Genomic DNA, 14,399 nt, shown 5'->3' on the forward strand with positions numbered 1-14,399 from the left:
CATAGCATAAGCACCCTTGGTTTTTTTTATTGAAATTGCGCCTATGATCATAACAATATTGCGGCATCCATCACCTCCTCACAGCAAAGTCACATTATTAATATTTTTTCTACTCGCACTTTTTCGTTCCTCGATTTTGCTATAAAAAAAATCAGACGTCACCACAATCGTTTGTATGTCACGTATCGCGACTCGTGAGTAAAACCGTTTTCCCGTTTACGTGATTCCGAATCGTGTACCGTATATATACCATTACTCTATGACCTACACGAAAACAATAAAATTACACGCCACCGCCAGTAGAGAATTGGTGTGAATTGTTTGCGCGCGACGTCAACGACGAAGGCGGCGTGTGATAACGCAATTACGATTTAATAATAATAATAATAATAATAATTTTCATTGCTAGAATTAAATATTGATCACAGGTAAGATGTTTATATAGTATTACTCTCCACTGAGGTAAAACCTCTTAGTGTGCTAAGAGGTTAGTGTAGGTACTTAGTATTAGTTACTGTATTAGTGTACTTGTCTAAATCATATGATTATAATAAACGAATTCAAAATAATAATAAAAAAAAATATATAAATATAAAAAGAAACGTTTTTATAAATTTTTTAAAAACAATAATAGGTATATTGAAATAAGATCATTTTGAGTGGAAAATTATTCATAAATTTAAGGATTTAAGGTTTTAAATTTAGCATAGGTAGGTAAATATATCATTTTAATTTTTTCTCTCTTTTCTTCTATAGATAATATTGTTAAAGCAATTTATTAGTTTAATATTTAAAATTAAAATAATTAGGAAATTTATTCTTCGATCAACATGAGGTCATGTCTACAGGGACTTATTAAATTATTAAATTAATGATATTTCGATAAATATTTTTTTCGTGTTGTAAAGTTGATTTTTACTTTTTAGTACATATTTTATCGAGTTTGTTTTAAAGATATAACATAAATCTTGTTTATTTTATAATTTTTCAATGTCAAGTACTCAAGTAATCTAGTACTCGTAATAGTACGAAATATAATTTATTTGAAGTAATCGATTTGGATTTGCCTAGGATTATTTTTATTCATTTTTTCATGTGACATAGATACCTAGTAAAATTATAATATAGGTACTTATTCGATATTGTAACTAAACGATAAGTCGTGACGGAATTGCTCAGCTGATAGCTTGTCGGAACCCGCCCGTTGCGAAGGATGACTTATATTATGACAATGACTGACTTAATAAACTATCATCATCAGGATCCCCGTTGACGGTCGTTGTTCAAGATGCAGTAACTGTTGATTTTCGACGACTTAAAGAAACCACTTCAAATGAGCAGCACCTGCTGTACAAATATGATATATCATACCTATAATAGGTACTAAGATAAAGTACGAGAGAATTGCATCCGAATTTCCCGTTATATTATATAATACCATCCTTGTATTATCTACATTCGAATTGATTCCTTGAGTTTTTTATATTATGCGATGTGGTACAGTTTGTATACTATGTAATCTACCATTTTAAGGTTCATGTGAATTTACCACAAATAGACAATTATGACAATATTATATATTTATATAAGGGAGTCATCACATATGAATATTACATGATACTGATATATCACATAACACGGATAATAATGTTTTCAATTTTACAACTCCTTGAGTAATTAATCGTAATTGTTAAATATATTTATGTTAGGTTAGTGCATTTATGGTGTGAATAGAGTTCCTATAGGTTCAGAAAATCTTCGAAAGAAACAACCTATAAGTTATAATACTATGTGCCAGACATACATAGTACCATAGGCCATGGGCCATGGCTAAATTATCGTGAGAAAAGAGCAGTTTTTAAGCTGATTTTTGTGTAGAATATACAATACACTGCACATAATATAACACTAATAAAATTAATGAAATTTCAATGCACAAAGCCTACGACGTCATTCAAAATAATCATAACTTACATACAATACAATATACTATAATATAGGAACATGAAAAGAAAAAATTTACATAGGTATTCATAAATAAATATAATTTTAAAAGTATACAACATACATATTGTACACACTTACAAAAGTTTTGACGAAATACATAAATATATGCAATACGGCAATACATAAGTTTATCTTTACTATAATATTAAAATTTTAAATAAAATGGTTTTTAATTTTACGAAATAAATATTTAATATTGACGGTATTTCGAACCACGTAAGACATTGGATGTGCAAAACAAGCCAATAACCGATTTAGGACTTCGAATTATTGTGTCCGAAGACGACTATACGAAAGGAATAACGAAAAAAGTTCACCCCCGCCCACCCTCATCACCCGCAAAGAAACGGGCGCCGGTCTTGACGTCACCATTCCCATGTGCGTGTGTTTATGTGTGTGTGTTGTGTGGTGCTCGTGTGTGTAGAATGCGTGGTGAACCGTACTGCGCGCGCGCGATCACGGCGGCACATTTGCTGGTGCGTGCGTAATGCGCGCCGTGTGTGCCGGTGGTGTTGGCAACACTACACTACTGCAGTCCCGGGTGGCACAAAGTGGTTCTTCTTCGCGCTCGGGGGCATTTTTCAGCACAGTCTTTTCGTCTGGCGCGCTGTTTGCACACGCCGGCGCTCCGCGACGCTTTCAGTTTTTTTTTTCGTTACTATCATTTCGTCGTTTCCCACTTAACTTTTCTTCTCTTCATTTATCCGTCGCACCGTCGGCCGTCACCTCTCCGCGTACGCCGATCGTAGTCCGCGCACGTTAAGTCTTTTTTGATTTTTTTTTTCAAAAACTCGTTACGAGTTCGAAATTTCCGTGTCCAGAACTAACCGAACGCGCGCGCGACACTCGGTACGGTACTACGGTAGTACGGTAGTAGTAGCCGCCGTCTACGGTCCATCGATCAGTTTCTCTGTCCGTCTCTCTTCTATCGAAATTAAATCGTTTCTCGAATTGGCTTTTCGAAGTTTACCTCTCCGCGGCGGACGTAACCACCGCCACTTCGTCACGTTCTACGGTCACGTTTCCCGCGCAATACCGACGACCAACAGGTATCGCTGATTTCCCAACAGCATTTTCTTCGCGAATACCGCGAATTGCCGATTTTGGTCGATGTCGATCAATCTTTCATCGTGTTGTTGTCGTTACTTGTAGACGATATGAGATTAGAAATATTTTTTTTTCAAATCTCAACCATTTCCCGCCACTTTCTCGCCTACAATTGGTAAGTTTTCATTTCATCACGTTGTAATGTTATTTTTGTACATAAATATTATTTGCGAACCGAAACACTTAAAACACACATTCGTAATTTTTCATTTTTATTCTGTTCGTTCTTGAAGGTATTTTTTGTAATATTAAAATATCTAACTGCGATAGGTGTTATAAAAAATTTTGTGTAATGGTTTAAAAAAAAATAAAAATAATTATTGTCTTGGTATTTGTGCAGCTGATAATACTCATAAAGACACTAAAATGATCCGAGTTGAATGTGTTACCTACTTACAAAAAAATAGATACGTGGCTTATAAAAGAAAAATATTCCTTGTATCGTTGAATTTGCTTGCTTTTAAAATACTATTATTATCAAAAATTTCTCTAACGTGCCTACACACCGAATGTATTAGTACAATTACTGACATTAATGTTAATCAAGAAATACTTTTTATCTATTTAACGATCCTTTATTTGATTACTACCGTTTAAAGTTTACTTTATCTTGTGTAAATTAATGTAAGTAGTTCGCTCAAAAGACTTGATTTGTTTTTTCCATTATATTTGTTTTTGTTTTTTTTTTAAGTTTTTAGCATTCCAAGGTCGCTTTTGCCGATTTTGGCCAGAGTTCAAAGAGTAATGAAATAGGTATTCACCTTTGTAATATTATAATATTTTATTGGTTGTATTAGTTCCTTGCTACCTCTGATGTACAAAACTCCAATTTAACGGTAAAATGTAAAAATGTAAATAATCGTGAATTGTATTTAATATTTACAGGTACTTGAAATTAATTAACCATAATTATTTTGGTGGAATAATGAGAAGGTACTTCACCGTTAATGAATTTAAATTATAATGATGTTTTTGTATATCGTCGTTATCGTTCGAACTATTTTAAATTTAGTAAAAGTTAAATATTGAATACAATTCTAACAAGCTTTTATGTATTGAGTAGATACCTAATTACATTATCTTTGAAATCAAATCGATAAAAGTAACCCGGAATATTCAGGTAAAATTTAATCTGATACCTGTATAATATTGGGGATATAAATAACAATGCGTTACCTGTTTATTTTTCGTGCACCTAATTAATTATTTTTAGAACTGATGGTTTTAAATTATTGATATTTGCCGATAGTATTTTATTTGTCTTTCGTATCTTACAAAGTTTGAAACGTCTAATGACGAGGACGACCATCATACCGACACCACCACACGCACAACACACAGACCCACACGCCGATTTGTCAGCTCGTTCCTTGTTCTACACGAGCTGAAACCGTTCATGTGGTATGAATTAATTCATATCGACTCGCTTATAGGGGTTTCCGTCGAATTGAGCATATTATATACTGTCTTTTTTATCTTATTATTGTGCTTTTGAATACGTCATTAGTTATGCATTAAGAACGACAGCCGTTTGTAAATACAGAATAATAATATAATTTGTGTATAGAGTCGCATGCGTATCTCCTTGTTATCAAAGTACCTATCTTAGTGGCTAAGACTACCTATCTTAGTGGCTAAGACGTGTCAAATGCGAAATACGTCCAAGCCAAGTATAACCCTATATTTTATTGACGTTTTATCAATCTGTAACTATGCATATTTTTTCCGTGCATAAATTAATTGTAAATGTTTTACTGTTCTACAATCAGATGAATAATGTTTTGTTGGAAAGCACATCAAACACTAATAATAATAATTATCATTATTTACCGAATATATTTTTAATATTTTAACATTTACAATAGGAAAAGTATGTATTATTTTATACACTTAACTTTTGTATAATCTTTATTTTGCCTTAATATTTTTTATACTACAACACAATTGAAACATTTTAGAAAATACGTTAAAATGATAATACCGTAAGACTTTATGGTGGATAAGTATTAAATTTATATTATTTTGTAAATTATTCTTCCTCCCTCCACTATATTAGTGCTACCAGAAATTATAATAATGATATGGTACACAATTTTAGAAAAATAGTATTAAATACGAATGATAAGAAAAAACTTTCAATTTTATAACTAATATACTTACCTATTAATTAATATTTAATTAAAATATTCAATAAGCCTTCTTATTCAAATGTCATTATTGCGAAATACCAGTGTGTAACTTCTGGAAAACTGGTTATGGAGGGACTAATTTTTAACACTGGCCTCCCGATATTATTTTAAATTTAATATTATACCGGTATTTGGTTCTAGTAATTATAGGCTAATAATTAAAATATTTAAAAAGGATATTCGATTTTTTTTAATAAATAATAATATTAGTATAAGCCAATAAAATCTGAAACCTTCAAACCTCTTATTAATCGGAATGTAGAATTCTGTTTTTTATGGAATGGGAATGGAAGGTACATAATATTTTAAAATTGTAATGAATTGTAAATTTAAGGGTGATTAATTTATGAGATTGATGCAATATTTGATCTTGAAAAAGTCCCCGCATGTCCAGTTTTTGGAATTTTTTATTCCTATTAAATTCATATGCTTGTTAAAAGATAATTTAGAATCGAATTCAATACTAAAATCGTTAAAAGTAGTTGCAGTTTGTATGACTTAAGTTAATATTTTACTACAATTGATTTTTTTTAATAACAATAATAATTTATTTATACAGTTTAAAAATAAATTTATATTCGACGGTCATTTAACTATTGTTATTTTTTAATCAATATGTATCTTAATTTTTCTTGTATATTTTAACAGGTATTAGATACTTATTTGGATACTTATTAGTGATGCTTTTGGTATTAATCTAAATTGTTTAAAAGTAAAGATACATTATAAATTGTCACCTCACCTAACATCAGAAAAAAATCGTATTAAGTTCGAAAGAAAATTAACATATTTTCAACTACTTGCGAATCCGATATTTTTGTAACGATTTGAACCCCAGTGTAAGTGTTAAAGTGTAAAATTTATATACTGAATATGGTTGGTACCTAACATGTAGGAGAAATTTTGTGCAAACAGACCCTCTTCTGCTGTCGGTTCTAAATCGGAAAAAAACTAAGGTACCGAACATGTATTCAATAGTCATTACATGTGAACCAATAAATTAATGATTATGCCATTGTAATGTAGTTCGCTAAAAATTTGTTTTATTATCATAATAAATATAAGGATTATGGTTTATGTTTATTTATTTAGAGATAAAATTAATTAATTTTTGTTTTCAAACAAAAACCATTGAAAAGTAAAAATGTGAAATTAATTATGCATACAAATTAAAAATCATTATTTAATAGTTTTATTTTAAGATAAAATATATCTTAAAACAAATACTATAATTAATAACAATTCCAATTTTGTCTGCTAACAACATCGTTTATATTTAAATAATTGTAATATTTATTTTCTTTTACACTAAGTTCCATTTAACTAAAGGTACAAATATAAAATATGAGCTAATCATCCATATAAAAAAAATGTAAGTATTTGTAGTGGGGTCTGATGGTGACCGAAATCGTGGATGTAATTATTTAATGTTTGTGTAACTTATAATGTGTTTTGATAACCAATATTATACGTTCAGCATTTATTATAATTATATAAAATTGAGAAAAATGTTTAATAGCCGTGTTCCCATTGTTAATGTGTACATAACACGTGTGTGAGTTGGCTTACCCTAGAATACCTATAATGTAAAATTGTGAACGGTGGTGTTATATTATTATTTATAGTGATCAAACTCATTGAATTTATATCGATTTCCATGTGGGAGTCTTTCGGAAGGCGTTATGTTGTATTATAGCTATCAAAAATATCTGGTATATTCCATCAATGTTTATTCATTTTATTATGAAAAATTTTATTACAGACTGTGATAGTTAAACAATTTATAATTTACCCATTAAGTATTATATTATAACGTTTTTACAACAGTAGAGGTACTGAGTAAAAATCCATAAGAATTTACTATTCTAAATATTATGTTTTAATTGTATGTACCTACTATAATATTTTTATGGTAACAATAATTTAATTTACCTTTAAAAAAAAAAAAAAATGAAACAAGTAATCTACTTAGAAATTGCATTAATGGGTGGCTTCATTCTTCAAGTTTCTATTAATAATAATTTGTATCGCATAATTTGTGTTGTGCTTTGAGGCCCAAGAATGCACCAGATTGTATGTTCTGAAAGTAAAAAAAAATCTTTTATACTTAAAAACAGTATTTAAGTGTTGCATACCAAATGGTTCTTTAAATATATATTATAGGTTAGTTTTTTTCATATAGTAGAGTATTAACTAGTAAGTTTGAATCATCCCATTTGCCAACATCATTTAATTATTTGACGTGCTTAATGAATCGCTCTGTTTGATATTATTTACCTAATGGTTTAGTAATTTGTGTTGAAAATATTATTACATCGCACAATACATCCATCGGTTGTTCCTATTATTTGTTTATGTAAATTATTAATATTTGTTATAGGTATTGACGTGGTATTATGCCTAATATAATATTTTAACACTTAATCAATGTTTTATTTTAGGGTTACACATTATCACTATATTTATTTAATTTTTTAATTTATACTAACTAGAAATTAACGTTTAACATTGAATTTTAAATATTTGAACATTCCTGATATAAATACGCATTTCAAATAATTGATATGAATTTTAACGTTGTGTACTTAAATTATTTATACTGCATTTGTAATGTATTGTTTTCCATGCGTTAAATTACAAACATTTGTAAATTAAAATGTAAAATTGTTTTTAAAGTGTGGATATTGATTTAATATACGGTCATATACAAAATGTTTTGAATTAAACATTTTAGTAATAAATTAAGATCTAATACAATTTTAAATTGTTGCTTATAAGAAAAAAACCGGTGATCACAGGTGTTAATTTCCGAAGAAATATTTTTGGATAATATGTAATTTAGCTGTGAAAATTAAATTAGTCTACTTCATAATATTATTACTAGCGGTCTGAGTATATCGATGAGGTATTAAAAAAGGTATTTTTGTCATATCTGTTGTTATTTGTTCGTTTATAAATGATCAGCTCTACTTGTCACCGTAAGTAACAATGACGTCATGTTGCCGGGTCTTGACATTTCATACTTTTTTTGAAATAAAACTGTACTCCTAAGTCTACGTGATAACTACCACCTGTAGTCAATTTTTCATTCTTCATTTCTTTCATATTATTGAAAATTAGTAGACTACCTATAAAGATCGTTTAGGAAAAAATAAAACCAAAGTACCTTTTAAGTAAGTTGTATGGTATTATATGGCATTGAAATGTTTTGAAATGTAATAAGAGCTGCTAGATTGAGTGGAAGGTAAAGGAACTCCAGTGCTTTCGGCGAATCGTCACCGTTGCTTTATTCGCCGCCTCTGGCCTGGGTCGTGACCGACTACTGACGTCATGATTTTATAATAGCTTGCCATTTGGGAAATTGAGCTTTTATATAATAGTATACAGAGTGATGTGAGTCAGCGTCATACAATTTTCACGGTTAAATAGAGTAAGCTTACAAGGACTTTTCCACCCGTCTAAGTCTAAAATTCGCTGTAATTGTATAACGATTTCTAGGGTAATTATAATACGTGTGAAAAGCAGAGTACAATTTGCGCACGCGCCTCACTGCAGTGCTTATTATTCATCGAATTCTAGTCGAAAGCTTTTACGATGTCGCCCTAATTGAAGACGTTGACGATATAGGTTAGGTACCACCGCTTTTTGATGTTGCCTGACATTACCGCCCATTAACAACTCTTCATAATTATGAACTCCACGGAAAGAGACGTGATTTTAGCGCGCGAGAAACGTCAAGTGTATGTAGGTAGTATGTGCGCTTTTCATGAATTTGCCCAGGGTGTGAACGTTTTTATTGAATGAACGCGAAAAAAGTTGAAGAAGTCTTTTGAGTGATCGGTGATGGTGAGGGAAAAGCAGTGTTATTGTATTTGTTACAGTGGTGTCAAGAGGTCAATCTGGTGATATATGTTCTCCACTAATGTAAAGTGCGTAAGCAATACGCGCGAGTTAAATTAATCACGGGTTTTTTCTCTGAAAGTAAGTCGAATTACAGCGGTTCAGGTGTCATAGGAGATGTTGGTTGTTGGTGGGCGAACTAGAAAAAATCTATATTGTCTATATTAAATTTGCAGATGGTTTTCCTTTAAAGGGTTCAAAATTATATATTTGGTAGGTATATTATATAAATATAAATATATAATATTACAATACCGTACGTGCGTGTGTGTTTGTGGGGGAGTCCAATGTCGCCTGAGTGGTGGGTAGTCGTGTTGGTGGGAGGGTTGATTGAACGTCACGCCGGTCGGGCGCACACGTACGCCGCTGCTTCATAAATCCCGGCATCATCGCCGCCGTTTTCGGACTCGCGAGGTCAAGGCCACGTTTCAACGTCATTGACGGTGGCGGTATTGGCATCAGACAAAAGCCCTCGTGCGACATGGGCGGCAACGACGCGTGCTCAGGTTAGGGTAAGTTGTCGGCGGTGGCGTCGGCGATTGACGATCGATGGTAACAACACCGATTGCGTCACGTCGGCGGGCGGCGGCTGCTAGAGAATGGATGTGTATGAATGTAGCTGACGCGCACGACAACGATGTAACAAAAAAAGAAAAATTTGAATGAAATAAAATGGTGTATCGCCAATTTGTGTAAGTATGTGTTCAACGGTGTTTAATATTGGCATGATACCTGGTAGCAGGAACTAGAAATTAATCCAAGAGTTTCGGAATATTCGTTTTTGAACTGGTTGAATTAGCGAAGTAGTCGTTGTGTGACACCACTGACACATATAGCAGAGATTTTGTGTTAAGTTTCTTTCGTTCACAAATGGTAGCAAATATACAAATTTTAACGAGAAATGTGACAATATTAATGTATTAATTTGTCGATAATATCACTGTCACATGTGATAGATACGTTTTTAATTTTAATTTTCTGCTTGCAAGGTCACTGATGGTGGTTCAAAAGGACGATCGATTCTTACCACTGATTAATAAATAATTATTGTACTAGGCACTTATTCGTACGTTTTTTGTTACAAGCTGGACCGTGTCTGGCTGGGGACCCCATCTTATCGCAATGAAACGGTGTAAACTCTGATCCTTTTCAGACCACGAAATAATTCCATATTAGAATATTAGAGTATTGTAATAATACAATCATTCCTTATCGTATTCCGATAATTAATGAATAATGATCGACAGTTTTAAACTCAATCAAATAAGTAAACTATTGATGTAATATTGATTTGCTGGAAATTTCACTAGGTGGTCAAACATTAATGCTATCATGAATGAATTTCTGGTGGTAAAAAATTTATATTTTATATTGTTTTGTATATAAAATGATAATAAAATCAAGTACATTGTTACTTGATGGTATAAATAGGTACGTAATCATTTTATGTACAAACAAGATCAAATATTCATATTTACTACCGGAAATCATTTAACAGTAAAGTCAAAATTACAATAATTTTTATCATCACTAACTGTAAAGACTTTTATACTCCAAAGTCCCGAAAACTATAATGTAAAATATTATAAATATAGCGTACTGTATTACTACCCCACCTGAACCACAACTGCGTCATCATAAATTGATTTTGGTACGAATCCCGAAAACGAAAAAAAAAACCGTATTGTATATATTATTATTATACATTTATACCCCTATACCCCTATACGGCACTACTTACCTCCACTTCTGTGAAGTGCGACCCACGCGTCGAGCACTATGTGAATTTCAACCCGACTACCCCTTAGCGCGGGCGGCCGCGTGCTAAATTAAATTGCCTACTGCCCACGTAATTCCCGACGTTTGTTGAACCTAGTCCATCTGCCGCCGTCGCGCTCAGTCGTCATAGACCGACCACCTCTCCGTCCCACCGCACCATGACTACCACCCTGTCCGTACGCATTTGAATATCGCCATTCGCCAGTCACTCCACCTTGTCCAGTATAGTTAAAATGTCTTATGAATGGGTTTTAAATTTTTATTATCTAACCGTGTTGTAGGTATTAGATTGTGATTTGTATTCTCCATCATTTGGATTTAGCGGAAGAAACTACATGCCTAAAATATAATATTGTATTGTAGTTCTTTCTATGAAACCGTCGAATCGTTTGGAATATAATAATATCTTATAGTTCATAGGAATTAATTTTATTAACGTTTCCAGCTAAGGTATACGTAACCAGTTATAATAGTTTGAAAAACAACCAATTATAGATAGGGTGGTCTATTTTAAACGTTTATTTTTGTCAATTAGTAGTAATATCAATATAAATTTATTCTGTAAAAACGATTCATTATAGCCAACTGAATTATATTAATTTATATTAAATTCATTAATCATTATGAATTTTGTCACTCGCCGCATATGCAATAATTGCAATAACGATATTCGTTAAGAGGACGTTTCACCCGCATGTGTTGTCTCCGTCTTACAAGTGCGTAACATTGCAAAAACTGTTTCGCGCGGGAAAGAACCGAGAATGATACAGTTATAACTAAGAAATGAAATTTTCATCACATAAAAAGGAGAATTTTGTCTGTGCAATATCGTTTTTATTTTTTCGATATCAGAACTACAAAAAAAGTTATTCGTGCTTAAAAAACGCAAAATTAATGTATTATAAAACAATAAGAATTTTTTTTGTATAAGTGATATCGAAAAAATAAAAACGATATTGCACAGAAAAAAATCTCCTTTTTATGTGGTGAAAATTTCGTTTCTTAGTTATAACTGTATCTTTCTCGGTTCTTTCCCGCGCAAAACAGTTTTTGCAATGTTACGCACTTGTAAGACGGAGACAACACATGCGGGTGAAACGTCCTCTTAACTTATTGGCAATCAACAATGAACTGTCAACAAATTGTCGATATTGTATTCTTTCTAATTTGGGTAATATTATTAAACAAAAAACAGGTGTTTCTACTCGTATTATTTTTTTTTGTAAAGGCTAATTGTGTCCTTGCTTTATTTGTATCGGTAATACCGTTCAAATGTTTTTGGTTTTTTCTTTACTAGTTTAGATGTAAAATATTATTTCGATTAAAAACTCTAGTTGTGCGTGCGCATTAAACCTCTAAACAATTATAATATTGACATTTTCTGTTGTAGCTAAAACGATATATAATTTGTATTTCCGTGGTTTAGAGTTCACATTGCTTCGATATTTTGATCTCATTTGTAGGTAATTGTATCTAAATCGGTATTGATAAAATCTGGATTTACCGGATTTCGAGAAGAAAAAAAAAAGTGTGTTTAATTTTATAACAAACCGGTTGTTTGTTTGATTGTGGTATTGCCGTTGTCATTCGAATAATATTATATTATCATTTATTTTGACCGATTTTCTGAAGTAGTATACTGTGCCTTCTTGTGTTGTAGGCGTGTATATCATAATGTAGGCATTTACAATTTTGAGACGCCGCCGCCATTGGCGTGTTTTGCGACGACGACGGGCTTAACTGAAAAATTTAATATTTTTCTCTTGAACCGGGGTGTATACTAGGTATATATAGTAATCGTCTGATACCGACGTCCAAAATATTATTTTATCTTGTGTTCGAATCGGTGCCGTTCGTAGATGGTGTCCCGTTACGAAATCGCATTTAATCCGTTTAAATTACTGCTCACCGAGCGATTTATGACGATCATGTTTTCTTTTTCGGTTAGGTTTTCGGCTAGGAAAATGGAAAATTACGATTTTCAATCGTGTGCGTGATTATAATATTAAATGTGTGTACTGTGTAATATCCTAGGTCACCGTTCGAAAGTACCACAGAGCAGTTGTAGATAAACATCTCGATGGTCGAACTTAATATTGAGTGGCGGCGGGTACTGTTCAGTTTGAGTGGTTGTAATGTATCTTAACATACCCGATATACAAGAGACAAGACCTTTTCTTATATTTGAAATTAAATAATTGAAGTGTTAAATTGAACTACTGTTGCTTACGGTGTTCGACATTTGCACGTGTTGTATAAGTAAAATGGAAAACCTTTGCTCGCTTCCATATAATTTTTTTCACTTTCGTCGAGGACAAAATCGAAAAGCTATGTTAGCGATGAAAACACCCTTTCGGCTAGTGTAGTCGTAGAACCCCGTCGATTTAGTATTTAGTATAATATACCAATTATTATTAACCTCGTTCGTGTAGTAATAATAAACACGTCCGTAAACATGTCTATATACTATGGTCACACACGCACCAACACACCAACGAATGCATGCATACCGTTGTCGATACCCACTGCTGCACCCCCTCACCACCTCCACTACGACGCACAACCAGTTGCCACCGTGGCGTTGTTTAGATCCATTTCCACAGGTTTTTTTTTGTATTTTTTCCCAGTAAACCAAAAGTTTTTTCTCTTTATAAACAGTTCAACGCAACAATAATAATATTATAATATCCTCGGAAATAAATGTAATGCCCGCACACACGGTTTACGGGACAAATGGAGGCGGTGAAGACGATACCGATGGGAATGTTTACGCGTTACCGCCAGCGTGTAGAGAATATAAAAAACGCGGGTGTGAGAGGAACAAGACGTGCGCATCTCGTTGTTTTCTGTCGATATCGTGAAATTTATGCGACCTGTTGCATTTACGCACATGCCTGAAATGTGTTTATCTCGCGTTTTTGTCTATGCATTTTTCGGCCGCGAGATAATCTGCTTTTTTCTTCGCAATAGACTTGTCTTGTAGTGCGTGCGCGTGTTCGCAGTTCATAATTTATTGTTGGAAGTTTGAATGTCGAGAGGCAGTGACGATAACAATTTTAATTATGATTGTCATCCGATAGCACCGGCGTTACACCACGTGTTCGTATTTTATTAGTTTATATTAATTTTAACACTGATCATGCACATACCTGAACGTGGCGTGACGCGTGAGTAAGTTACTAGTGATCGCAGTCACTCGCCGATATTGTGTATGGCGACATTGAGTATATGTTTTGATCGGCCACATTTATTTTGACCGGATATCCGTTGGAAAAAAATACTTATAAATAACTCAAAACGAATAAAAATAATTATTCGCTCGATTCAAAATAGATGCGGTGTTTTTCTTGTTCATGTAATAATGCATGTTATTTTGGAATTCTTTGCATTCTGTTTTTATCAATAATTACGATTTTG

The 14,399-nt window shown here is 32.5% G+C and overlaps 1 protein-coding gene across 3 annotated transcripts in view; it reads left to right on the top strand.

Moving 5' to 3' along the window:
* Positions 1 to 14,399, top strand: part of LOC107164945 (myocyte-specific enhancer factor 2-like) — an 87,546-nt gene that overhangs the window by 66,542 nt on the left and 6,605 nt on the right. The window contains exon 1 of one of the 3 annotated variants that reach the window (XM_015512974.2): positions 2,584 to 3,229. The exons of the other annotated variants lie outside the window; for them this stretch is intronic. The gene's annotated coding sequence lies outside the window, so the exon portion shown is untranslated. Of the gene's footprint in view, positions 1 to 2,583; positions 3,230 to 14,399 lie in introns of those variants that run through there. 3 annotated transcript variants of the gene reach the window in all.

Source organism: Diuraphis noxia, unplaced genomic scaffold, assembly GCF_037042655.1.
Source record: "Diuraphis noxia isolate RWA-SAM2 unplaced genomic scaffold, SU_Dnox_SAM2 contig0002, whole genome shotgun sequence".
NCBI classification, from domain to species: domain Eukaryota; kingdom Metazoa; phylum Arthropoda; class Insecta; order Hemiptera; family Aphididae; genus Diuraphis; species Diuraphis noxia.